This window comes from Myotis brandtii, unplaced genomic scaffold (assembly GCF_000412655.1).
Source record: "Myotis brandtii unplaced genomic scaffold, ASM41265v1 scaffold305, whole genome shotgun sequence".
NCBI classification, from domain to species: Eukaryota; Metazoa; Chordata; class Mammalia; order Chiroptera; family Vespertilionidae; genus Myotis; species Myotis brandtii.
The window spans coordinates 1,796,953-1,822,686 of record NW_005361652.1 but is presented as its reverse complement, the minus strand read 5'-3'; the positions used below and the strand labels follow the sequence as shown (position 1 = coordinate 1,822,686).

Genomic DNA, 25,734 nt, shown 5'->3' with positions numbered 1-25,734 from the left:
AGGAAATGTGGTCTCTGGTGCCATGCGAAATGTTTGGGGTGGCAGTAGGCAGGAGGGCAGTTGTATTCAGTCAAAAGTTGAGAAATTTAGAAAAATAAAGTAAAAAGTTTGAATTGAGTAATTTCAGGATAGAATTAATCTCTACTTTATTTTCAAGCTAAATAAAATGTTTTAATATAGGGAAAATAACCCAAAAATCTAGCTTTACTTTCATGTTCTGAGTCATTTGCATTAATAACATGGTCCTAGAAACAAGTGTGAAATATATGATATGGTTAAGTCTGAAAGTAGCTTCCTATGGAAGATTGATTGGTGCATTCATTAAAATATTTATGCACATATGTATGTCCTATTTATTCCAAAAAGGAGTTGAAACAGGCTACGGAGCTATGCATATAAGGCGCAAGATAAAAAGAGAGGAAATCAGGAGAAAATTATAAAAGATGGAGAATTAATATATGATGCAAGTAGAATAAAACTGCCTAAACTGCATGCCATGTGATCCTGTACAGTTAGCTAGAGGAAGGGCTGTGAGATTTCTGGAAACAATTGGAAGCACCCAAAAAGTGATCAGTTCTTTGATATGTAGTTCTCATGAGATAAAAACTAACTAGAGGTTCAGGAGTGGCAGAAGAGAAATTTTGTCCTCTGTATGGCAGACAGAACCTGAGGTGGTCCTCAATGATTCCCCATATCCAAATGCTCGTGCCTCTGCATAATCCCCTCAACTTGAATGTTGGGCCCACTTGTGAATTAATCCTTACCAATAGAATATACCAAAGGATGGATCAACACTCTGGTATCACATTGTTATAAAAGATCTCTCTTAGCAGACTGGAGTAGGAAACTCTCCCATTGCTGGCTTTGGAGAAGTAACCATGTTGTGAGAGGGCCCATGGAAAGTGCAAAATGGCAAGGGACAGCTTGCAATCTTTAGAAGTAGAGTGTGGCCCCTTACTGACAGTTATTAAGAAAATGGGACTTCAGTCCTACAACCACATGGGGATAAATTCTTTCTATAATAAGAATTACTTTGGAAGCAAAAGGTGAAAGATTTATACACTTAGGTCAGTTAGGGGACTAGATGAAAGAAGGTGAACAGATTAAGCAATAGCATATATAGCATAGACACAGACAACAGTGTGTTGATAGCCAGAGAGAAAGGTGGAGGTGGGCAAAGGAGGCAAAAATGGGGATAGAAAGAGACTTTGCTTGGGTCGATAAGTGTAGGATGCAGTGTACAGATGTTGTTTTATTGAGTTGTACACTGGAAACCTGTATGGTTTTGCAAACCAATGTCACCCTAATAAATTAAATAAAAATTATTTTTAAAAATTAAAAAATAACTTTGAAATGGGATATTTTTCTGTTCAATGTTCTGATAAATCTACAGCAGTCGCCAACACCTGCATTGCAACCTGGCAAGACCTAGGAGTTGTAGGTCTAGCTAAGCTTTGCCTGGACTCTTAATTCATGGAAACTATGACATGATCAACTTGTGTTGTTTTAACCCACTTAGCTCTGTCCCAAATCATCCCTCAGGTCTCACTCATTAATAAATAGATCTCCACTGGAATTTGGGGGACTAATTTCCATGGAACTTTTCTCATTAAGGGCTTAACTGCAGTTCTTGTATAAACAGAATAAATGGACCATGTGACTGTTTAAATTTTCTAAATGATCTTTCCTCATATAGAATCCTGCCTTGGCTTTTGAGATACTTGAATGTAGCAAACTAAATTTTCTGGAATAGGGTCTGCCACCTTCTATATGAGAACCTCTTTTATATGGTATCCAGCTACTCTTTTGCACTTTGAACACTTCAAGCTCTTACCACATATGTAATTGCTATACTGACTGCTAAACAATAATGCAATTTGCTTAATTCCTTTATCACCAGGCACATAATTATGTTAAAAAATAATGCAAGATACTCATTGATCTTCAGAATGTCTTTAAAGCTTTTCATCTTATAATCAACACACATACTTGTCTTCTTTGCTTTAGCGTATGTGAAACAGAATAATTTCCCTGCTGTAGCATTTTCATCATTCTCCCTTCTTTTCTATAATCTTTGAAAATGTGAAAGTGGATGGGTGCTTTTTTCTTAACAATTCAGTGTGATAACAGCCACAGCTTCTGTTCAAGAGTTCCATTTAATTTTAAAAGGAAAAGGATTGTTATTCTAAATTAATAGATTTGATCCTGTAGAAAACTGATGAAATTATACAATTCTCTTAATTAAAGTAGATAATAAGTTATTAAGACATGTTTTACAACTTTTCACTATTATAGACCACCTGGGAGTCTAGCTTTCTTTATTTTTTTTTTCATCAGAGCATGAAGGGGTAGGAACTTTTGCAAACTACAGCTCTGAAGTAACAACACGTTCTAATCTTCAACAATAGCTAACTATACAGTGTCATCAGTGAAAGAAAATCATTCTGATTAAATAGACCTTTTTTCTCACTAAAATACTGTTTGTGCCTTCCAATCCCAACTCTTAAGCAAATATCTTGTAGAAGGAGGCAGGTTATCAGTAATAAACAAAAACAGAAACAAAGCATTTTCTTTAGGTAATAATAAATTTGATTTTTGGCAATAAACTGGTCATTCATATTGTTCAGGATGAGTTATAGCCTTAAAAGTTGGGACTAAATCAACATAGGGATTTGTAGGGATCTATTTCTCACCAGACTAATGTCATTGCATTCAAATGCCACGATATTAGTATAAGGAAGGAAAAGTTTCTCCTCTATCCTCTTAGGTTTAGTAGCTGAGACTGCAAATTGAACGGACAAAAGACAGATTAACAGGAGAAATGGTTTATTTTGCAGAAAAGAAATGAAAGCTCAAAGAAGTGGTTAGGCTTGAGAATTTATATACTACCTTATCAAAGCGTAATGTATTGTGAGAAAATGACAAGACAAAGGAAAAGGGGTTTGGGCTTCTAGAGGCAGTAAATAGTGGGAAGGTAAATATATAAGGAAAATAATGGAAAATAAAGGTTATTTCAGTAAGATTTGTTTATGCAGATTTATCTCAGTACTGACTTTCCATCTCCTGTTATAAGTATTGTCTTCCTCCTGGTATGGGACAGGGGAAGGAGGACACCTTCACAAAGGGAAATTTATACTATGCTTTTAGGCAGAGGGAGGAGGACAGACAGTTCCTCCTGTGTCTGTTGTTTCTTAATTGCTTTCAGTTCAAAATAATCTTTACGTCAAAATACGCCTTGGTGTGGCATATTCTGATCCCCTTCATTAGGGAAGTCCAAAATCCAAACTTGTGAGTCTAAATTAACAGAACTTTTCATCACTCAATCATTAGAAATCATACTGATTTCAGAAATACTGTTAAGGGAATCAACAACTTCTGACATGGCTTAAGCCCCACACATATAATATTGGTCTATATTTTTTCCATTTCCATCTTTAGCCCTTTCCAATGAGTGGTGATTCCTCTGCTCATAATGCTGCTACCCATGAGAATAAGATAATCAATACAATCATGATATTAACAATAACAATATTTATATTTACTTAAGTAGTTTTCATAATAATCTTTAATTATTATTATTTCCACTTTTATAGTTTAAAAATGAGGCTTAGAGAAGTTAAGTAACTTGCCCAAGATCAGTGGTTAGTTAGTAAGGCAGAAATAGGACTAAAGGCCAGTTATCATAGCTCCTACTATATTATAATTTCCATTAAGTTTTCTTATCTATAAAGTGAGACTAATGATATCATAAGGTTTAAAGACAGAATAATATTGTATATAATCCAAGTCTGTGCTACTAGATATATGGTTTAGGGAATGTTACTTAAACATGCTGAAGTTCAGTTTCCTTATTTGGAGTTCTTACCTATATTAACCTCATAAGGTTAATAATTGTAAGCATTAAATGAAACAATCCATGTAAAGTCTTTAGTACACTGTCTTATCTATAGTACTAGTAAGTGCTCAATGATAATTATCTAGTATTATTATTGCCAATAATGACATTAATATTTGTAGTTTATTAGTATAATTATCATCAAATTATTTCCATATAATCGTTAATTATTTCCATAGACCCATCCCAACTTTCAGGCCAACTAGTCACACCTAATTATAAATGCCATGAGGTTTATAACAAGACCTTCTTGAGATTAAATATCTTTCCATAGACTTCACATAATATTCTGTCATTAACATTGACTTTTATAGGCTTTTTGAATATGCATGCACACACATTGGCTTTCTAGTAACCCATTCCTAGTGAAAAGCAATGCCCTCAGGAAAATGATAATTGGGGCAGTCATTTTTAATGGAGCTGGTGAAAAGAAAAATATCATTACCATTATATGTGTACTGCTAGGCACTATTCTAGGTTCTTCACTTTTAATCCTACAGAAAACTTATGAAATAGGCATTGTTATTCTCATTTTATAGATAAGAAAACTGACAAAGGGATTAATTGACTTGCCCACATTAAATCACTAGTACCAATTAGGATTCAAACCCAAATTTGACTAACTGCAGTGTCACTGCTCTTAAAGACACTTGTGTGCCAATAACATAATTTCCTCAGTGGAAGAAATCAGTGCCAGATGGACATAAGACTGACCTCAGCTACAACTATTAACCCATTATAAAAATTGAATCAAGGCTTTTCCTACAGGTATTCTACATCTGATTGTTGAAAGGTGACAATATTTGGAACATAATTATTACTTTGAGTTTTCAATGAAAAGAAACACCATTTATACATTTCTTTTAGGAAGTAGAGTGAGATTTTATTAGCAAATGACTTTGTTTTCCAATTTTAAACCTTGCCAGTTTATCACCAGAGGTGATTATATAGGAAAGAGTAATAGAGTTAAACGGTAAACATAATTATTCTATTTAGATGATTTCAGGAGTTGGAATATAAACATGAGTAAGTCTTCAATATTTGATTCTGCAGTTGAATAATAGTTTTCTTTACCAAAAATAATTTCCAAAAGCCAGATGGTACTCATTCATTATTCCTCATTTTTTGCCTGCCCTCTTTTTTATAATGTTACCCTCAGGCAATCAACTTTTCCTCATACTGAGCATGTACCTGGAGCTTGAATTGTTCTCCCTATTCTTGGATCCCAGCCTACTTGACTTCTCTTTTATCCCTCCCACTTTTCCAAGACATACTATATATTCCTATGAAACTGAACTAGTGAAGAACTTCCCATTATTTCCTCCCTGTCAATTGTGCCAATCTCATGACACCCTCAGTAACCCACTCTTAATTCTTCAGTATTTGTTGTTCACTATACCACTGTATTTTCTCAATGTAAATTAAAATCTTTTACTAAGGGTCTTTGGGTGTTCTCTATGAGACTGATTACAGAATCATGAACTGATTTTTATTTTACATTTGTAATGCGTCTATTCATTTCAAAAGTGGTAAATTGACCAAGTGTAGGCCCACATATCTGTTTTGTTTGACCTCCATTATTTTCAAAATTTACATCAGTTGCTAACATTTAAATATCTAATAATTACATAAAATATTTATTTCCAGATTATTTCAATTCCTTTATGCCAATCATGGCTGGATCCGAGCAGCAGCCACCTCCTTTCAAAAGAGAATATATTCTCCAGATAATACTAGTCACTACTTTTCCCTGTTGTTATACACCCTTGGCTCATTCATTCATTTTCATTGTTAGTCTTACTATTATAGCATGTAAATTTGGAAACCCTGATTATTTTGCAGGGAATAAATGTTTATTGTAGGAAAATTAAAAGATAAAATTAAGCAGCACAAACAAGAACCATGTGTAGACCAACCATCCAGAATCAAGCACAATTAATACTTGGTATATATTCTACCAACCAATTCTCTAAAAATAGGTATATAGGTAGGTAAATAGATAAATAGACAGGTAAGTATGTTTGAATATGTTTTACAGTAATGATGATACATCAATATTATTTATTGTTGTTTTTTTTTCTTATTTCAATGCAATGGATCCAGACTGCTCAAAGAATGAAGTTTCAAAAGCCTTTTGGTTCCGTCTTCTACTCCTTTTGTGTGTTTTTTTAACTTTACCTTATAGCATCTAGTACAGTAAGCACTTAATACTTACTTTTAAGTAGACAAAATCTGCATATGGGCTGTGTAGCTTGGCTCCATTCTGAATTTCCAGTTTATGCTATCAACCCCACCCAGCTTTCTAGAAAGGCTTCAGTCACATGGGGACAGGCAGGGCAGTTTAGGTGACTTAGAGAAGCTAGGCCTCATCATTGGGGGTGGGAGGGGACTAAAAGTGTCTATGCTGCTGCTTAGATGTCAGTCACCCAAGCTCATATAGATAGTGTACTCTTTGAGGCTTGCTGATCCTAGCAAGTTTAAAGCTCTACTGTAGCCTTAAACATGTTCTTTGTGGACCGCTGATAAAGAGTGTTTAAAAATTAGGCCAAGTGCTCCCTGAAGTTATGGTTTACTTTGAGAGATTTACTTTTCCTCCTGGCAAGTATTCTTCCCTCTCCCTCCTATAAGAACTATGAAATTTGTCTCTAGTCATGAAGATTTGATATTAACCTATTTTTCGATCTTTACTGAAGAAAATCCTTTTTTTCTGCTGCTCTTACTTTGATCCACTGAAATATGGCAGCCACCTTATTCTTGTGCTTCTAAGTCTACTAGTCAGCATTTTTTCAGATTACCTGAGATTTTGTTGTTCTTCATGGTAGAAGACAAATCTTTAGAATATTTTCCTCATATAAATTGTCACTACTCTAAAAGAACCACTGAGATGTTCCTAGTCTATATTTAAAAAAATAAGTGTTCTAACCATTCTTATCCAAGTAATATCGGTACAATGGAAGTATGTATATAGAAGGAAAACTAGTTATTGATTAAAGAGATTTGTTCTAAATGTTCTATTTTAAACATCACACTGTAGAGAATTCTTAAGATAAAATTTGCAGGTTTTTTTTGCTTCTTGAACAATCTATATGTAGATTGTCAGTGAACAAAAGTGTCAAATCAGTTATGCCATTAGTCATTTGATGCATTAATATATCAAAAATTTAATATTAATAGTGTATTAGTTGAAAAATGAATACTTATATAAAATTTCCAAGCACTATAATATTTCATGTAACAAATGTAAATGTGTCTTCTGCCCCACACCTTCAGTCTTGCTTCTGAGCAGCAATAACTCTTAGATTTTTTTCCTGAACTTCCTTAAAATTTCTATGATATGAAGTTCTATACCTTGTGTCCTCCCTCACTTCACAATGTATCTTTGAGATCATTACAGTTCAGCTTTAATCATTCTTTTAAAGTATTGCATATAATTTTGGATATTTCAGAATTTATTTTTACCTCCCATCTAGGAAATTTAGCTGTGTGTGTATGTGTGTGTGTGTGTGTGTGTGTGTGTGTGGAGAGAGAGAGAGAGAGAGAGAGAGAGAGAATGTTGAAAGAATTTTAAATATTAAATTTCTCAGTGCCTGAATTCACCAAACAGATTAGATTGACCATATGTTAACATTATGTTTTTCTTGATATTACACAATTATTGCAATTGCAAAAAAATCTATCAATTCAATTCTGTATTTATTCTATGTCCAGTACTGTGCTAGACATTGTTGTATATTAAAATTTTATAAGATAAAATTCCTGATTACACATATTTTCCATGGTAGTTAAGACCAGATTCATACACATGAAATGATTAGAGAAGAGCATGAGACTGGGTACATTGGAAAGGAGTTCCAATATGAACTCACTTAGGTATTCATTATAAACAGGGAGGTATGCAGAATGGAAGCAGGCTCTGTCTGTAGAGCATCTGAAGTGACCCTCTCTATCATAAGAATTCCATCTACACTGGGAACATGGCTTTCATTTATGGGACATCTGAGGTTCGACCTAATATCAAATTTGCAGTCTGTGGACAAATTTTGAGGCTTCTTTCCTCACAGAGAAACAACTTTATAGGAAGTAAAAAAAATCTGACAAAACAAACTACAAATTGAAATATTTCTCTATATCAAAGCTAGTTTTGCCCTAAGAAAATCTCAGACAATCTTTCCAATATTCACATGTATGAACTTGTCTACACTGTATTGGTGAAGTGACGACAATTCAAATTCATTTTTTATCTCCACCTGAGAGTATGTTCATTGATGAAAGGGAGGGAGGGAGGGAGGGAGGGAGAGAGAGAGAGAAAGAGAGAGAGAGAGAGAGAGAGAAACATCAGTTGGTTGCCTCCCCATATGCACAATCAAACCTGCAATCTAGGTATGTGCCCTGACTGCAAATCGAACCTGCAATCTTTTCGTATGTAGGATGGTGCTCCAACCAACTAAGCCACATGACCAGGGCTCTAATTCACTTTTAAAAGTGCATTTTACTTGTCTCACTGCATACTCCTGGTTGGGAAAAAAAATTAGTCCCTGTTTTAGAGAAGCAGAGAAGACATAAAAAGAGAGAAGGCTGATGTTGTTAAATGCTAATCTTGAATGCAGTGCCTTAGACCGCTCCATAGACACACAGAATGCCAAGAGACGTATGAAAACATGCTCAAAGTCACTAATCATCCAAGAGATACAAATCAAAATGACAATGAGGTACCATCTCACGCGTGTCAGAATGGCTATCATCAACAAATCAACAAACGACAAGTGCTGGTGAGAATGTGAAGAAAAAGGAACCCTCATGCACTGCTGGTGGGAATGCAGGCTGGTGAAGCTACTGTGGAAAACAGTATGGAGTTTCCTCAAAAAAAATTAAAAATTGAACTCCCATTTGACCCAGTAATCCCACTTCTAGGAATATATCCCAATAAATCAGGAACACCGATCAGAAAGAATATATGCACCCCTATGTTCATAGCAGCACAATTTACAATAGCTAAGATTTCGAAATAGCCTAAGTGCCCATCAGAAGATGGGTGGATTAAAAGACTGTGGTACATATATGTAATACCTTAATCAATAAAGACATTTAAAAAAATTACTGTGGTACATCTACACAATAGAATACTACACTATTTTAAAAAAGGAAGAATTCTTACCATTTGCAACAGCATGGATGGAGCTGGAGAGCATTGTGCTAAGCGAAATAAGTCAGTCAGAGAAAGATAAATATCACATGATTTCACTCATTTGTGGAATATAATGAACAACATAAACTGATGAACAAAAATAGATCCAGAGACATAGAAGCATGGAACAGACCTCAAACCTCAGAGGGAAGTCAGGGGATGGGCGGAAGGGGGTGGAGGTAAGAGATCAACCAAAAGACTTGTATGCATGCATATAAGCATAACCAATGGATACGGACATTAGGGGGGTGAGGACATGTGCTGGGGTGTGGGAGCGGCTGAGGAGAGGTCAATGGGGGGAAAAAAGACATACACAATAATTTAAACAATAAAGAAATTAAACTAAAAAATGCTAATCTTTGAGGTTTTGGTTGGAAGTAAGATTCATGAGCTTTAAAATATTATACATGGATATTGAGAGGGTAAACATTTGAGAGAAGACTGGAATCACCATTTTAACTTTATGAAGAATGCTGTATTTTACTTATATCTTTTAGCTTACATTTCCACGCTTGGAATTTGGGGACTTTTAAAAAATGAAAGATGTACAGATTAGAAGCCAATATTTTGGTGAGTCATAGGCTTCCTTTTGCTAGTACAGTCATTTGAGCAAAACAATACAGTGATAAAATATACTTGAAGGAAAGCAGGCTGTGCTGGATATTCAAAATATTTAGAAAATATTTTATGATAATGGAATGAATGAGCAACTTTCTCAGAGTACATGTATTTAATATGAAATCAGGGAATGGAAAAAACTGCCTTTCCTCTAACATATTTTGTATCTATAATGTAAAATATTTAGTGAAATATATATTTTAATCTAAATATTTTAGTCAGCCATATATCTCCTAATCCTTCTAATATGTTCACCAACTAGGAGTAAAAATTCTAACGTTTAATAAAGTACAAAATACTTCAGCTTCTCAAAACTACTGTTTTTTCCAATTTTTTATTCTGTTCAACAAATATTTCTTGAATAGCTAAAAATCATTACAGCATTATGGTAGGCATTATAATAGGCATTGTGAGGAATGTGAACTTAAAAGGCAGTCCACTAGTCTTACCATCCAGAGACTCACCTTCTAATACCAGCTTTGCCACTTACTAGTTATATGATTTATAGATTCACTTACCATTTTGTGGTGTAGGTGCTGCATTCAATGACCTCTAATATGCCTTTCAACCACAATATAGTCCAATCCAGTGAGTAAAATTGTTTGCATCCTCAAGAAATTTACAGTATTTTGTGTGGAGTAAAACTGTTACAGAAAAAAAAAAGAAAGAAAACAGAATATCAATGATTTCAAAAGAGTGGCAAAAAATATGTAGTATTTCAAAGGAAAGCACTGTGGTATCAATGGATGATGTCATTAGTAGCTTCCTAGAGGGAATATCTTGGAAGGATTAGGCATTGATAGTCAGAACTAGGGGTTATGAAACCATTCTGCTCTTTAGTGGGCTTTCTCCATTTGGGTATTGCTAAAGGCTTGTCATTGACAAAGCAAAATTGGCAGAATGTCACCCTTTGAAGATTTTTATTTTTGAAGTAGTTAGGCAATAGGTATATTTTGGAGTGGTAGATAATGAAGCTAAAAGGGAAATGATGGACTGGGAGCCTAGGGAGGGGTCATAGCAATGGAATTCCCCCACAAATACCAATAGCATTTTTTCTTTTTCTTTTTTTAAAAATATATTTTATTGATTTTTTACAGAGAGGAAGGGAGAGAGATAGAGAGTTAGAAACATCGATGAGAGAGAAACATCGATCAGCTGCCTCCTGCACATCTCCTACTGGGGATGTGCCCGCAACCCAGGTACATGCCCTTGACCAGAATCGAACCTGGGACCTTTCAGTCGCAGGCCGACGCTCTATCCACTGAGCCAAACCGGTTTCGGCAGCAATTTTTTCTTATATCAATATAATGCTTCATCTGCAAAGTAATTTGATATCACATATCTCTAGGGTATGAGAATATGACAGAGCTGTTAAGAGCATGGCTTTGGACTCAAACAGAGCTGGGTTTATATCCCAGCTCTGCCATTTACAAGGTATAATCTTGGACATTCACTTGGCCTTTTACGCATCAGTTTTTTCAATTGTAAAGTGGGTATAGCAACTACATCATGAGATGGCTATAAGGTTTTAATAAGATCATGTATTGTTTAGTACCCATCTTCAAAGAAGTCTTTTCTGACCTTCCACTGCAAAGCACTTAGCAATGTGACTAACACATGGGATGTACGAAAAATGGTTCAGATATTGTTCTTCTCTTTGAATAGAAAGTCAAAACTGAGGCTCTGAGATTCTGCGTCAGTTATTAGATCCCAGTATTCTTTCTATTACACCAGTGATTCCCATCCTGAGTTTTTTGCCCATACCCTCTGCCCAGGAGGATCTGTGAAGGTAATAATGAGAATCTTTGAGTCATTTTCCATATTTGAAGGAGCCTAGCAGAGTGCATTTATTTACTTGTGATGAATTATATAACCTTACTAAAATGTCAGGTTTCTTTGCTTTTGCATGAAATTATATCAACTAATTTTGGTAATACTGGTTATCTCATGCTGATGGAAAATTGATTGGCAATTAAATGTATCTTTGATGAATAAAAATGAGGAAAGTTAATTTTGTATCATATATTCAGTTGATCTAGGAGAAATTTCTATAAAGCTTGGAAGAACATGGAGGGGAAAATTCCCTTGTTGCTGAAACTATTGAGAAGCATGCTTTCTCTTTGGCTCAGGGAGAGCAGGGAAAAGGTGGTGGAGTAGACAGGTAAGAATAATAGTCAGAGAGCATTTCAGAGTTTGAGAGGTTAAAGGTACATTTTTTCACATAATAAACATGCTTGAAATGAGGACATGACTTGTGGTTTCCAGCTTTGAGAAGAAGATGAGGAAACTGAGGCCCAGATAGGAGTAAGGAATTGGTAGAAGATTCTTGTGGCAGAGCCAATATTTCTTTTTTTCATTTTTTCCCTTTGTTGATTAAGATATTACAAATGTGTCCTTATCCCCCCAATGTCCCCTCATCCCCCCAATCCTGCCCTCACCCTCACCCCCTGTTGTCCACATCCATCGCTTATGCTTATATTTCAACCCAATGTCACGACTCCCTGTTTCATAGCTCTTTCCACTTCAAAGCAAAGAAATATAGCCATCCAGTCTTGGGTTCATCACAATGTCCACAATGGAATTTCCCTAGGCCTGATTTTAATATTGACCTTTTCTAGTAAAAAAAAAAAGATAACACTTGTTAGAAGATGAGTGAAAATGCAATTAGACACAGACAGTTAACATATAAAGGTTCCCTTTATATTGATTGGCTTCTTTATTGACTTGATAGTACATATTACCATCTCCTGCTCTGAAGCTGAACTGAGAATACTCTGTTATTACTTCATTCTCCAGAGTTAATACAAATACAACAGACAAAGAGGGAAAGGAGGATGAATAATAACAGTAGTTATCATTTACTAAACACCCATCATGTGCCAGGAACTTTACTAATGCAAATCTATTTACTGAATGCCTATTGTGAACCAGATATTATTCTAGTAAGTGATATAGCAATGAATAAGACAGACAAACGTCTACTCTTATGGAGCTCACATTTTATTTCCCAAGTGTTTTTATATAGATTACCTCATAAATACCTTGTATGAATATAAGCTATTATCATTAATTTGCAAGTAAGGAAGTGAAGGTAAAGTTGCTAATAACTTACTTAAGGTCACACAACCAAGAATATTAGATTTAGAAGATGAAACAAGATTTATCTGAATCTTACATACAGTCTTTTCTATTATTCTTTTCTAATTTAATTCCTAATTATGCTATCTTACCAGAGAACTTATTTCTGTCATTACTCTCAACTCCTACTTCCCCTTGTATTCATCATTCTTTTATATTATAGTGCTGAAAACATGCAGCTCAGGAAACCAAAGATAAAAAGGTAAAATACATTCCTGTTAATGAAGCAAGTTGTGCATAGACTTGTGTATGTGCCATTGAGTCAGCTCCAACTCCTGACAATCTGATGAATGAGTAATGTCCACAATGTACTGTCTTCAACAGCCCAGCTCAACTCCTGCAGACTCATGCCTATAGCTTATTTTATCAAGTTCACCTATCTCATATTTGGTATTCTCTTTCAATGCTGCTTTCTATTTTTCCCAGCATTGTTTTCTCTTCCAAAGAACCCTGCCTTTTCATGATTTTCTCAGAGTAGGAGAGCTCTGGTTTGTCATTTTTACCTCCAACATGTTTCAGGGTTAATTTGCTCTAGGACCCACTTGCTCATCTTTCTGTCAGTCCAGGGTATCCATAGAGCCCACTTCCAACACCATATTTTAAATTAATCATTTTTCCCTATCAGCCTTTTTCACTGTCCAACTTTTAAATCCATTCATATTAATTTAGAAGACAAGTGTGTGGATGATCTTAGATTTGGTCTCCAATGACACAGCTTTGCTCTTAGTAGCTTTCTGAATTCTTCCATTGTTGCCCTTCTGGGTCTCAGCAAGCATAGGCTTGCTCACAAACTAAACAGAGATGGTAAAATACACTTTGATTTTGAGAGAAATTTGTAGAGACAGATAGGAAACAGTTTACATTAATAGACAACATTTATTGACTACATAGTATATAACAGCCAGTACACTTTTAATACATATTAATATGTTTAGCTTTTGCAGCACCCCAATAAGATAGGTATTTTTATACTTATTTGATGGAGTCTTTGGGGTTTTCTATGTATAGTATCATGTCATCTGCAAATAAGGACAGTTTCACATCTTCTTTTCCAATTTGGATACCTTTTATTTCTTCTTCTTGTCTGATCACTATGGCTAGCACTTCTAGTACTATATCGAACAGGAGTAGTGAAAATGCGCATCCAAGTTTTGTTCCTGTTCTTAGGGGAAATGAGTTTAGTTTTTGCCCATTGAGTATGATGTTGGATCTAGGTTTGTCATATAAGGCTTTTATTATGTTGAGGTATGATCCCTCTATTCCCAGTTTGCTGAGAGTTTTTATCAGAAAAGGATGTTGGATTTTGTCAAATGCCTTTTCTGCATCAATTGATATGATTATGTGGTTTTTGTCTCTCAGTTTGTTTATGTGATATATCATGTTTATTGACTTGCGGATGTTGTACCAGCCTTGCATCCCTGGAATAAATCCCACATGGTCATGGTGTATGATCTTTCTAATCTAATGCTGAATCTGATTTGCTAGAATTTTGTTGAGGATTTTAGCATCTATGTTCATCAAGGATATTGGCCTGTAGTTCTCTTTTTTTGTGGTGCTTTTATCTGGTTTTGGGATTAGGGTAATGCTGGCTTCATAGGAAGAGCTTGGAAGTGTGCCTTCCTCTTGAATTGTTTGAAATAGTCTGAGGAGGATAGGTTTTAGTTCTTCTTTGAATTCTTGGTAGAATGCCCCTGTAAAGCCGTCCGGACCAGGCCTTTTGTTTGCTGGAAGATTTTTGACCGCTGCTTCAATTTCTTCTGTAGTTATCGGCCTATTCAGGTTTTTTGAATCTTCTTGATTGAGTTTTGGGAGCTTGTATTTTTCTAAGAATCTGTCCATTTCATCTAGGTTGTCCATTTTGTTGGAATAGAGTTGTTCATATTATTTTTTCATAGTTGTTTGTATTCCTGTGGAATCAGTTGTTACTTTATCTCTTTCATTTCTCATCTTGTTTATTTAGGTCTTATCTCTTTACTTCTTGTTGAGCCTGCTAGAAGTTCATCAATCTTGTTTATCCTTTCAAAGAACTCGCTCTTGGTTTTGTTGGTCTTTTGTATTATTATTATTATTATTATTATTATTATTGGTCTCTATGTCTTTTATCTCCACTCTGATCTTTAATATTTCCTTCCTTATGCTTATGCTTGGCTTTTCTTATTGCTCTCTTTGTAAATCTTTGAGTTATAGGGTTAAATAATTTATTACCATTTTTTAAATTTTCTTTTTTAAAATATAGTTTATTGATTTTTTACAGAGAGTAAAGGAGAGGGATGGATAGAGATTTAGAAACATCGATGAGAGAGAAACACTGATCAGCTGCCTCCTGCACACTCCCTACAGGGGATGTGCCCGCAATCAAGGTACATGCCCTTGACCGGAATTGAGCCCGGGACCCTTCAGTCCACGGGCCAACACTCTATCCATTGAGCCAAACCGGCTAGGGCTCTACTCCCTCATTTTTTAGATGTGAAAAATCATAGATTCTACTAGTAGACTCTAGGGCACAACTCTCAGCATTTGTTCATGGTTTATATCTTCCCAACTCAGCTTCTTCCTATTCCTCTGACTCTTGATTTACTTTTATGGTTCAGATGGATAAAAAGATTAATCTGAAACATTGTGTTCAGTCCTTTCCCTAGAACAAGCCTTGATGTGTGAGGAAACTGGTCTTTCCAGGTTCTCACCAGTGAGGTGTGGCAAGTTGGCCATGGATGTGCTCTTGGAACTGGCTGTCCTCATCCTATTCTATCTTTAGCATTGTGACTCTTGGAAACTGAGTATAGAATCATCTCCAATTTCAGTTAATATTTACATTGAGAAATTACGTTTATTTCTCATTTTTCACTGCAATGTAACATAGATGAAGTATTCCGTAGTGAATTAATAACATAGAAGTTCTGGAACCAAATTAGGATCTTTATATATTCTAAAAAAACTTTTAAAAACCTAAGATATTAATTAATAGATTAGATACTGAAGACCCAAAACTCGTTATTGAACTTTAGTTAAGGAGAGCCATTCTGAATGATAATTTGATATCCTGGGAGCTGTAAATATTGTGTAGTAATAGCATATTTTATATTATTGAAACAGAAGATGCTATTTAGCAAAAGTAAAAATAAAAAATTTAGCAAAAAAGGCTAAGTGTATGAATGTAGCATCAGAATAATAAGACACGCCCTAGCTAGTTTTGCTCAGTAGATAGAGTGTTGGCCTGCAGACTGAAGGGTCCTGGGTTCAATTTCGGTCAAGGGTACATGCCCAGGTTGCAAGCTCGATCCCCAGTAGAGGGTGTGCAGGAGGCAGCCCATCAATGATTCTCTCTCATCATTGATGTTTCTGTCTCTCTTTCCCTCTCCCGTCCTCTCTGAAATCAATAAAAATATATTTTAAAAAAGAAAAATAAGACAGCCTCTAATAAGAGAATTATATGTGTTTATAGAGAAAAATGGTATAATGAGATTTGGACAGACCAGAAAAGCACTGTCTAGAAGTTGTACTTTCTGGGTACGTAATTGTGAACAAAGAAATAACCCCCAAGTCAAATATACTTTATTCTGTATTAAGGAATAGTGTAAAGTGTGAGGAATCTTCGATTTCTAGAAATGCAAATTGTATCACTTCTTTAGTCTCTGTACTTAGGTGTCTATTCCACCACTCTACTGAAACTGCTTTCAGGGAAATCACCAAAGAGTTACAACTTTCCAAACTTCCTTTTTCAAGGAATATGACATTTGATACTATTGCCTGCTTCCTCCTGGGAACTCTTCTTTTTAGTTTCTTGATGTTGCCATTGAGTAGTTTTCTGCTGCTCTGCCCCTTCCTTCACCCATGCATTAAATATTGACATCCAGTATTCCACACTTGGTCCCTTTTCTTTGAATGCTGCCAGAAATCGTGAATATAAAATATGAACCAAATCACGCCTGCCCGCCACAGACATTGCTAATTGATTTGGGCAATTTTCTGTTATCCTCGATGCTATCCTAGAATTCTCAAAAATGCTTCAGGCAAGTACCAAGTGATTGGAGTTCGCACATGAGGAGACACGTTTTCTTCCAACTCTCTTTTACATGTCCATCGTGGAAGAGCTCATCTGCCGTCATGACTTTAAATTCCAAAATCCGGGGGCGTGTTGCTACCCCAACTTTTTTTTTTTTTTTATTTCCATTCACCTGAAAAACCTTTTTCCATCCCTTCACCATTTTCATTTCTTCTTGGTTCTTCTTCATTTCCTCTTGGTTCTTACACATATTGTTAAATTTGTCATCCTTTTTAGTGTCCTTATGGCCATTCCTCTGAATACTTTCTCTGACATATTGCTTGCCTCCATTTCATTTACTTCCTTTTCTGGTGATACCTCCTTTTATTTGGTATGCATGCTTTTTCTTTATCTCCCCATGATTTCTCCTCTCAGGGTGTCTGGTTATGTAGCTCTCCGTCTCCTGCGTTAACTTTCTCTAGGCCAGTGGTCATCAAACTCATTAGTCAGCAGAGCCAAATATCAACAGTACAACGATTGAAATTTCTTTTGAGAGCCAAATTTTTTAAACTTAAACTATATAGGTAGGAACATTGTTATTAACTTAATTAGGGTACTCCTAAGGCTTAGGAAGAGCCCCACTAAAAGGGCCAAAGAGCCACATGTGGCTCGAGAGCCACAGTTTGCCAACCACGGCTCTAGGCAATATCTAACCTTTCCATCCACGGATTGCCTCACCAGCTGTGTTTAATTTGGCAATTCTGGGTGTATGTTATTCAATTCAGCTGTTCCTTCTATCTGCTCTCTGAGAAGGTACAGGGCTCATCTGCATATTTGTCCCACTTTGTCTCCCCCTGGACAGACTTTTTAGGTGCCCACAGTCAGGGGGGCTGGAGTCCCCGTATTCCTGGATTCGCAGCTGAGGCAGCTGGTCCCTGGGCATTGTGGTTGTAGGGTCCTGGGAGGTATCTGAAGTCTTCCCTGATGAAGGTAAGGCTGGGCTTCAGATCACTGCCACTTTCCCCTTCAAGATGGAGTGGTCTCTGCAGCAGAGCTGGCCACTCTGGAAGAGATTTCAGCAGCAGTAGAGGCTGCCTGGACATGGGAGCCTGGTCTGCCAGTCCCCAACAGTCCCTTGGAATATAGTTGTCCCTCACTCACAAATATAGACACTCCCCGCTCGTCCATGCACTCTCCTTTTGTTCTCTCACTCACACACCATCTTGCAGCCTGCTGTCCTGTCAGCAGCCATCTTGGATCCTTCATTCTCTCTTTTTTTTAAATCTGTATTGTTGAGAACATTACCAATTCCCCTTTTATCCCCATATTTTCCCCCTTCATTGAGTTCCCATCATGGCCAGACTTTTACCTCCCTATTATCTGAATCCATAGGTAAGATCTTTGGTTAATCTCTTCTTGCTCCCCTCCCTTTTCCCTCTGAGATTCAGCAGTCTGTTCCATGTTTCCATGACTCTGATTTAATTTACTCAACAGTTTATTTTGTTCATTAGATTTCTTGTTCATTTATTTTGATAATCAATTGAGTGATATGTATTTATTGCCATTTTATTGTTCATATTTATTCTTGTTTTTATTCCTCTTCTTAAAGAATACCCTTCAACATTTCATGTAATACTGGTTTGGTGATTATGAACTCCTTTAGCTTTTTCTTTTCTGTGAAGCTTTTTATCTGACCTACAATTCTAAATGGTAGCTTTGCTTGGTAGAATAATCCTGGTTATAGGTCCTTGGTGTTCATCACTTTGAATATTTCTTGCCACTTCCTTCTGACCTGCAAAGTTTCTGTTGAGAAATCAGCAGACAGTCTTATGGGGCTCCCTTTAGGTAAGTAACTGCTTTTCTCTTGCTGCTTTTAAGAATCCCTCTTTATCTTTAATCCTTGGCATTTTAATTATGATGCATCTTAGTGTGGATCTGTTTGGATTTCTCTTGTTTGGGACTCTGTGGGCTTCCTGGACCTGTAAGTCTATTTCATTCAGCAGGTAGGGGAAGTTTTCTGTCATTATTTATTCAAATAGATTTTCAATATCTTGTTCTCTCTCTTCTCCTTCCGGCACCCCCATAATGTGAATGCTGGTACCTTTGAAGTTGTCCCAGAGTTTCTTTACACTATTTTCATATTTTTGGATTCTTTTTTTCTTTTTGATCTTCTGATTGTGTGTTCTTTGCTTCCTCATATTCCAAATCATTGATTGGATTCTCATAATCCTCTACTCTACTATTGAATCCCTGTAAATTACCATTTATTGCAGTTAGTGTATGCTTAATTTCTGGCTGGCCCGTTTTGATGTCTTGGGCATTATTACTAAGATCCTTGAAAGTCTCACTGAGTCCCTTGAAGCTCCCATGAAGTTCCTTCAGTAACCTTATAACCATGGTTTTAAACTCTATACAGTAGTTTGCTTGATTCCATTTCTTTCATTTGTGACCTGTTTCTTTGTCTCTGCATTTTGGCTGCTTCCCTGTGTTTGTTTCTATGTATTAAATAGAGCTGCTATGCCTCCCAGAATTGGTAGAATGGCCTTGTATAGGGCCCAATGGCTCAACCTCCCCAGCTACCTGACCTGGGTACTCTAGGTGTGCCTCTGTTTGGGCTGTATGAACAGCCTTGTAGTTGAGCCTTGATTGATGTTGGTGTCACTAGGAGGAATTGACCTCAAGGACAATTGGCTGTGAGGACCAGATGCAACTATAGTGGGAGAGCTGCTGTGCAGAAAACACTCCTCTGGAGTTGGACATGCTTCAGTGGATCTTTGGTGCTCCCTGAGTCTGCCCCTGGAGTTTGTTGCTGGTGGATGTGCAGAGTTGTAATCTGGTATGGTCTGAAACTGTCCATCATGTGCACTGGATGAAGAGCCTCCAGAGATACATAAAGTCAGCCACTTCCTGGGGCTACATGGAGGGAGCTACAGAGAGATCTATAGATGGCTGCTATCTGTATTAAGCATGGAAATGCCCAGGCAAGGCCCAGCTGTGAAGCAAGGCATGCTGGTGCTAATGCCAGTTAATGGGCCTTTTATTAATAGTTTTGTGATATACTGACACCAGCTGCACCTAGTTTCAGAGAATTTAGGAAAGCCTTCACCAGGACAGGTCATTCATATGGAAAAGTTGCTGCAAAAAGCTTGGGTGGGGCTGCAAATTGGATGGGATGAGGTCAGATGGAATGACCAGGGCAGAGAAATCAGTGTGAAACAGGCTGATGAAGACTCAAATTTGGCTGCCAGTCAGCTCTGTGACAGGGGAGGTCTCAGCACAGGAACAGTGACCCCTGTGAGAACCCCAGTCTGGGAGAAAGACATCCACCAAGTTTCTGTCCTAATGCCAGACAATTCAGTTCCTCCTGGTATGTGGCAGGGTTCCTCAAGCTTCCCAGTGCTAGACTTCAGAAGAATGGAGTCTGAGTAAGTTCATGTGCCAGCCCTTTAAAAGGAAGACCTGGTCTCCAGCAGCCTTCATGTCACTCAGTCACAATCTCCACTGTTGTTGTTGTTTTTTTTTTCAGTTCATAAGTGTGGGGACTTCTCTTTTAAGCTCTGTAACCCTGAGCTGGGGGTATGCTGTGTAGCAGGGGCCCATTGCTCTTCATGGGTGGACTCCATAGGGATGATCTTCCTCCTAATTTTTTTTAAATGACACATGATTGTGTTAGACCAGCCTACTGAATCCCTCAGCCCATCCTACCTGTCTCAATGTGCTTTCTTCTTTACTTCTCTGTTGTAGGACGTCCCTTCAGCCAGCTTTCAGGCAATTCTGAATGACAGTTGTTCTGCATTTTTGTTGAAAATTTGATGTGGTTGTGGGAGGTGGTGCATATTGGCATTTACCTACCCCACCACCTTGGTTCATGGTCAGGTCATTGTCAAAGATAGATCACAATGACACAAAACAAATCTCTACAAGTTCAAAAAGATTGAAATGATATCAAGCATCTTTTCTGATCACAATGGAATGAAATTAGAAATCAACTACAATAAAAACACCCAGAAACATTCAAACACATGGAGACTTAATAGCATGTTATTAAACAATGAACTGGTGGCCAGCAAGATCAAAAAAGAAATTCAAAACTTCCTGGAAATAAATGAAAATGAACACATAACAACGAAAAATCTAGGAGAAACAGTAAAAGCATTCCTGAGAAGGAAGTTCATTGCACTACAAGCCTACATCAAAAATCAAGAAAAATGAATAATAAATGATTTAATTTTACAACTTAAAGAATTAGAAAGAGAACAACAAGAAAGGCCCAGAGTAAGTAGAAGGAAGGAAATAATCAAGGTTAGAGCAGAAATAAATGACATAGAGGCTAAAAAAATATAGAAAAAAAATCATTGAAACCAATAGCTTGTTCTTTGAAAAGACAAACAAGATTGATGAACCATTAGACAGACTCATCCAGAGACAGAGTGAGGATGCAAATAAAATCAGAAACGAAAGCAGTGAAGTAACAAATGACACCACAGAAATACAAAAGATTGTAAGAAAATACTATGAACAATTATATCCCAACAAGCTGGACAAACTGGATGAAATGTAAAAATTCCTGTAAAAAATTAGTCTTCCAAAACTGAATTAGGAAGAATCAGAAAACTTGAATAGGCTAATAACAACTGATGAAATAGAGCAGTAGAAAAAACAAAAACAAAAACAAAAAACAAACAAACAAACAAAAAACTCCCAGCAAACAAAAGGCCTATTACTCATGGCTTCAGAGGGGAATTTTACCAAACCTTTAAAGAACAACTAGCATCTATACTCCTTGAAGTATTCCAAAAATCCAAGAGGAAGAAATACTTGCAAGCTCTTTTTATGAAGCCAGCATTATCCTAATTCCAAAACTAGATAGACACTACAAAGAAAGAGAATTACAGGCCTATAACCCTGATGAACATAGAGGCAAAAATTCTCAACAAAATAGTAGCAAATCAGATCCAACAATATATTAAAAACATCATACACCATGACTAAGTAGGTTTTATTCCAGGGATGCAAGGCTGATACAATATTCACAAATCAATAAGCGCAATACATCACATAAACAAATTGAAAGACAAAAATCACATGATCATATCAATAGACACAAAAAAGCATTTGAAATTAAACATCCTTTTTTTATAAAAACTTTCAGTAAAGTGGGAATAGAGGTATTATACTTCTAAATATTTAAGTTCATATATGAGAAACCAACAGTGAACACTATACTCAATGGGCAAAAACTAAAACCATTTCCCCTAAGATAGGAAAGAGACAAGAATGTCCACTTTCACTACTCTTATTGAACATAGTACTGGAAGTACTAGCCACAGTGATCAGATAAGAGGAAGAAATAAAAGGGCTCAAAATTGGAAAGGAGGAAGTAAAACTGTCATTATTCACAGATGACATGATATTGTACATAGAAAACCCTAAAGACTCCACCAAAGAAACTACTAGATTTAATAAAGGAATTTGGCAATATAGCCAGATACAAAATGAACATCCACAAATAGATGGAATTTTTATCCACCAATAATGATTTATCAGAAATAGAAACTAAAGCAATAATCCCATTTACCATTGCAAAAACAAAATTAAGGTACTTAGGAATAAACTTAATCACGGAAGTAAAAGACTTGTACTCAGAAAACCACAGGACATTGAATAAAGAGATAGAAGAAGATATAAATACAGTGGGGCCTTGACTTACGAGTGTCCTGACTAACGAGTTTTTCGAGATACTAGCCGTCTCTTGGCCGATTTTTTGCTTTGAGTTGCTAGCTAAAATTCGGGTTACGAGCCAGCTTCAGATACCCCACTGCTAGTTGGCGCAGCGAACGTCACAGTGAACGCCACAACATCAGCCCAGCATCACGTGTCTCACTCGTTCACAATTGATTTAACATACGAGTAATTTGAGTTACGAGCTCTGTCATGGAACGAATTAAACTTGTAAGTCAAGGCCCCACTGTAAGTGGAAGAATATAACATGTTCATGGGTTGGTAGAATTAACATCATTAAAATGTCTGTACTACCCAAAGCAATCTACAGATTCAGTGCAATCCCTATTAAAATACCAATGGCTTATTTCACAGATCTAGAACAAATACTCCAAAATCCACCACTGTGAACAAATATTCCAAAATCCACCATTGTGAACAAATACTCCAAAATCCACCACTGTGAACTTGAAAGCTTCTCAATATCTCACGACTTCTTATGATATTGGTGATGATGCTCCTGAACATGACTCTTTGATATGACATAATGACCTGTCAATATTTGGATATTCTACATAACTCAGTAAGCTACTATTTTCCAAATTAACAAAAAAAGCCCCTAAATGGCTGCAGCAATCATGAGAAAGAAGAACAAAGTTGAAGGGATCACAATACCAGATATCAAGATATACCACAAAGCCACTGTAACCAAAACAACCTGGTACTGGCATAAGAACAGGCACATAGATCAATGGAACAGAACAGAGACCCCTGAAATTAACTCAAGCCATTATGCTCAATTAATATTTGACAAAGCAGGAAAGAACATACAATGGAGCCAAGACAGTCTTGACCATCAATAAATGGTGCTGGGAAAATTGGACAGCTACATGCAAAAAAATAAAATGAGACCACCAACTTACACCATACACAAGAATGAACTAAAAATGGATAAAATACTTAAATGTAACATGTGAATTCATAAAAATCCTAGAAGAAATAGGAAGCAAAATCTCAGACATCTCATGTAGCAATATGTTTATGGATACATCTCCCTGGGAAAAGAAAACCAAGGAATTAAACAACAAATGGGACTATCCTATATAATAAAAGGGTAATATGCAAATTGACCCTAATGGTGGAACAACCAGAACAACCACTGGACCAGTCACTATGAGGCGCACTGACCACCTTTTGGTCCCTTTCCCTGGCCGGCAGGCTCCTATCGCCTCATGGCGAACGGAGAACTGGGGTGGGTGGCTAGGGAGGTGGGTGGCACCAAGCCAAGTCCCCTGCCCTGCTGGTAGTCCCACATAGAGAGGGTGACCCACAGCAGGGGCGGGGCTGGAAAGCGGGCAGGGATGGCCAACCTCTTGGTCCCTTTCCCTGGCCGTCAGGCTCCAATCACCCAATGGTGAACAGGGAACCGAGGGTGGGTGGCAGCAGTGGGAGGGCTGACTGCAGGAAGCTGGGAAAGATGGCCCCGATCGCAGGCTAGTTCTAGGGACCATACCTGCACACAAATTCTGTATGCCAGGCCTCTAGTATAAACATAAAAAGCTTCTGTACAGAAAAAAAAACACTAAACTAAACAAAACAAAAAAACAAAAAACAAAACAACAACAAAAAAACATCAACTAAGTGAAAAGGGAGCCCACTGTTTGGGAGTACATATTTGGCAATGATACATCTGAGTAAGATTGAATATCCTAAATATATAAAGAACTCATACAACTTAACAAAAGGAAGGGAAACAATCCAATTAAAAAATGGGCAATGGACCTAAATAGACACTTCTCCAAAGCAGGTATACAGATGGCCAAGAGACATATAAAAAAATTCTCAAAGTTATGGATCATCAGAGAGATGCAAATTAAAAAGACAATGATTGTATTACCTCAAACTTGTCAGAATGTCTAACATTAACAAATCAACAAATAACAAGTGCTGGAGAGTATGTGGGGAGAAAAGGAACCCTGGTACACTGCTGGTGGGAATGTAGACTCTTGCAGCCATTTTGGAAAAACAGTATGGAGTTTCCTCACAAAATTAAATATGGAGCTGCCATTTGACTCAATGATCCCACTTCTAGGAATATATACTAACAGACCTGAAACAACAATCAGAAAGAATGTATGAACCCCTATGTTCATAGCAGCACAATTTATAATAGTTAAGATCTGGAAACAGCCCAAGTGCTAGAAGGGGTCAATGTGGGGGGTGGGAAGGATGTATGTAATGCTTTCAACAATAAAGATTTAATTTTTAAAAAGTGGCAATTTTATGATTATTAGTTGAAAATACTTTATAATTTCCAGCTTAATTTCATCATGTTGTAAGAACAAGCCAGTTTTACCTTTGGAAAAGGAAAAGGAGAGACATAGCAATAATCACAGTCTCTGAGAGGGTCAATTAAATAATGATCTAATTTTCCATTGAAAATAGTGGAAGGCTTGCATCTCTCAATGACTATATTGCTCTTGAAACCACCCTTTAATTAAGACAAATTCTATATTTTCTTGTGTCTAGATTCAGAGGTTTTTGCACAGAGTCTCTCTTATTCACAATTTAGCTTTACTTAATACATCCTGATTGCATCTTGTTATCATTTTTTGTCTTGATTTGTTTTGAGTCTTATTACATAAAAGGGGTACTAATTTTGGGGAATTAGTTCCTAAAAAGAATCAATTGAAATTTGTAACTTGAGTTGCAAGTTTGTATTTCTGATTAAAAATAATTGACTGCAAAGGAATTTCTAGCATGTTATATTATCAGCATAAATTGTTATGTTTTAATTTTAATGTTTTAAAAATATTCTCAAAGGAATGATTTTCCTCCTACTTAGTTTAGTAGATTATTTTGTGTCTTCCCTCAGCATTCCTTGTTTGTATTCCAAGATATACCACTTGCTTGATAGTGCTATTTTGTTACTATTGGAAAGAATATTTTATTCATAATCTTAAAAGTTCATTTGACATAAAGTAGATCCCAGATTGAGTTGGATTTTGTTTATCTTTGGAATCAAAGTATTATTTTAGTACCAACCACAAGATGGCACTTATCAGCCCAGTCTAGAGTAACACTTTTTATTTTATTTTTTTTAAAGATATTGTCGATTCATGGCTTCCTCATATTCCTCTACAGCCAGGACCTGGGCATAGGCATTAATTTGCATATATATATACATATATACAT

At 36.5% G+C, this 25,734-nt stretch overlaps 1 protein-coding gene across 1 annotated transcript in view; it reads left to right on the top strand.

Moving 5' to 3' along the window:
- IL1RAPL2 (interleukin 1 receptor accessory protein-like 2) overlaps positions 1-25,734 on the top strand; it is a 1,356,387-nt gene that overhangs the window by 943,201 nt on the left and 387,452 nt on the right. The gene's annotated exons all lie outside the window — the stretch shown is intronic.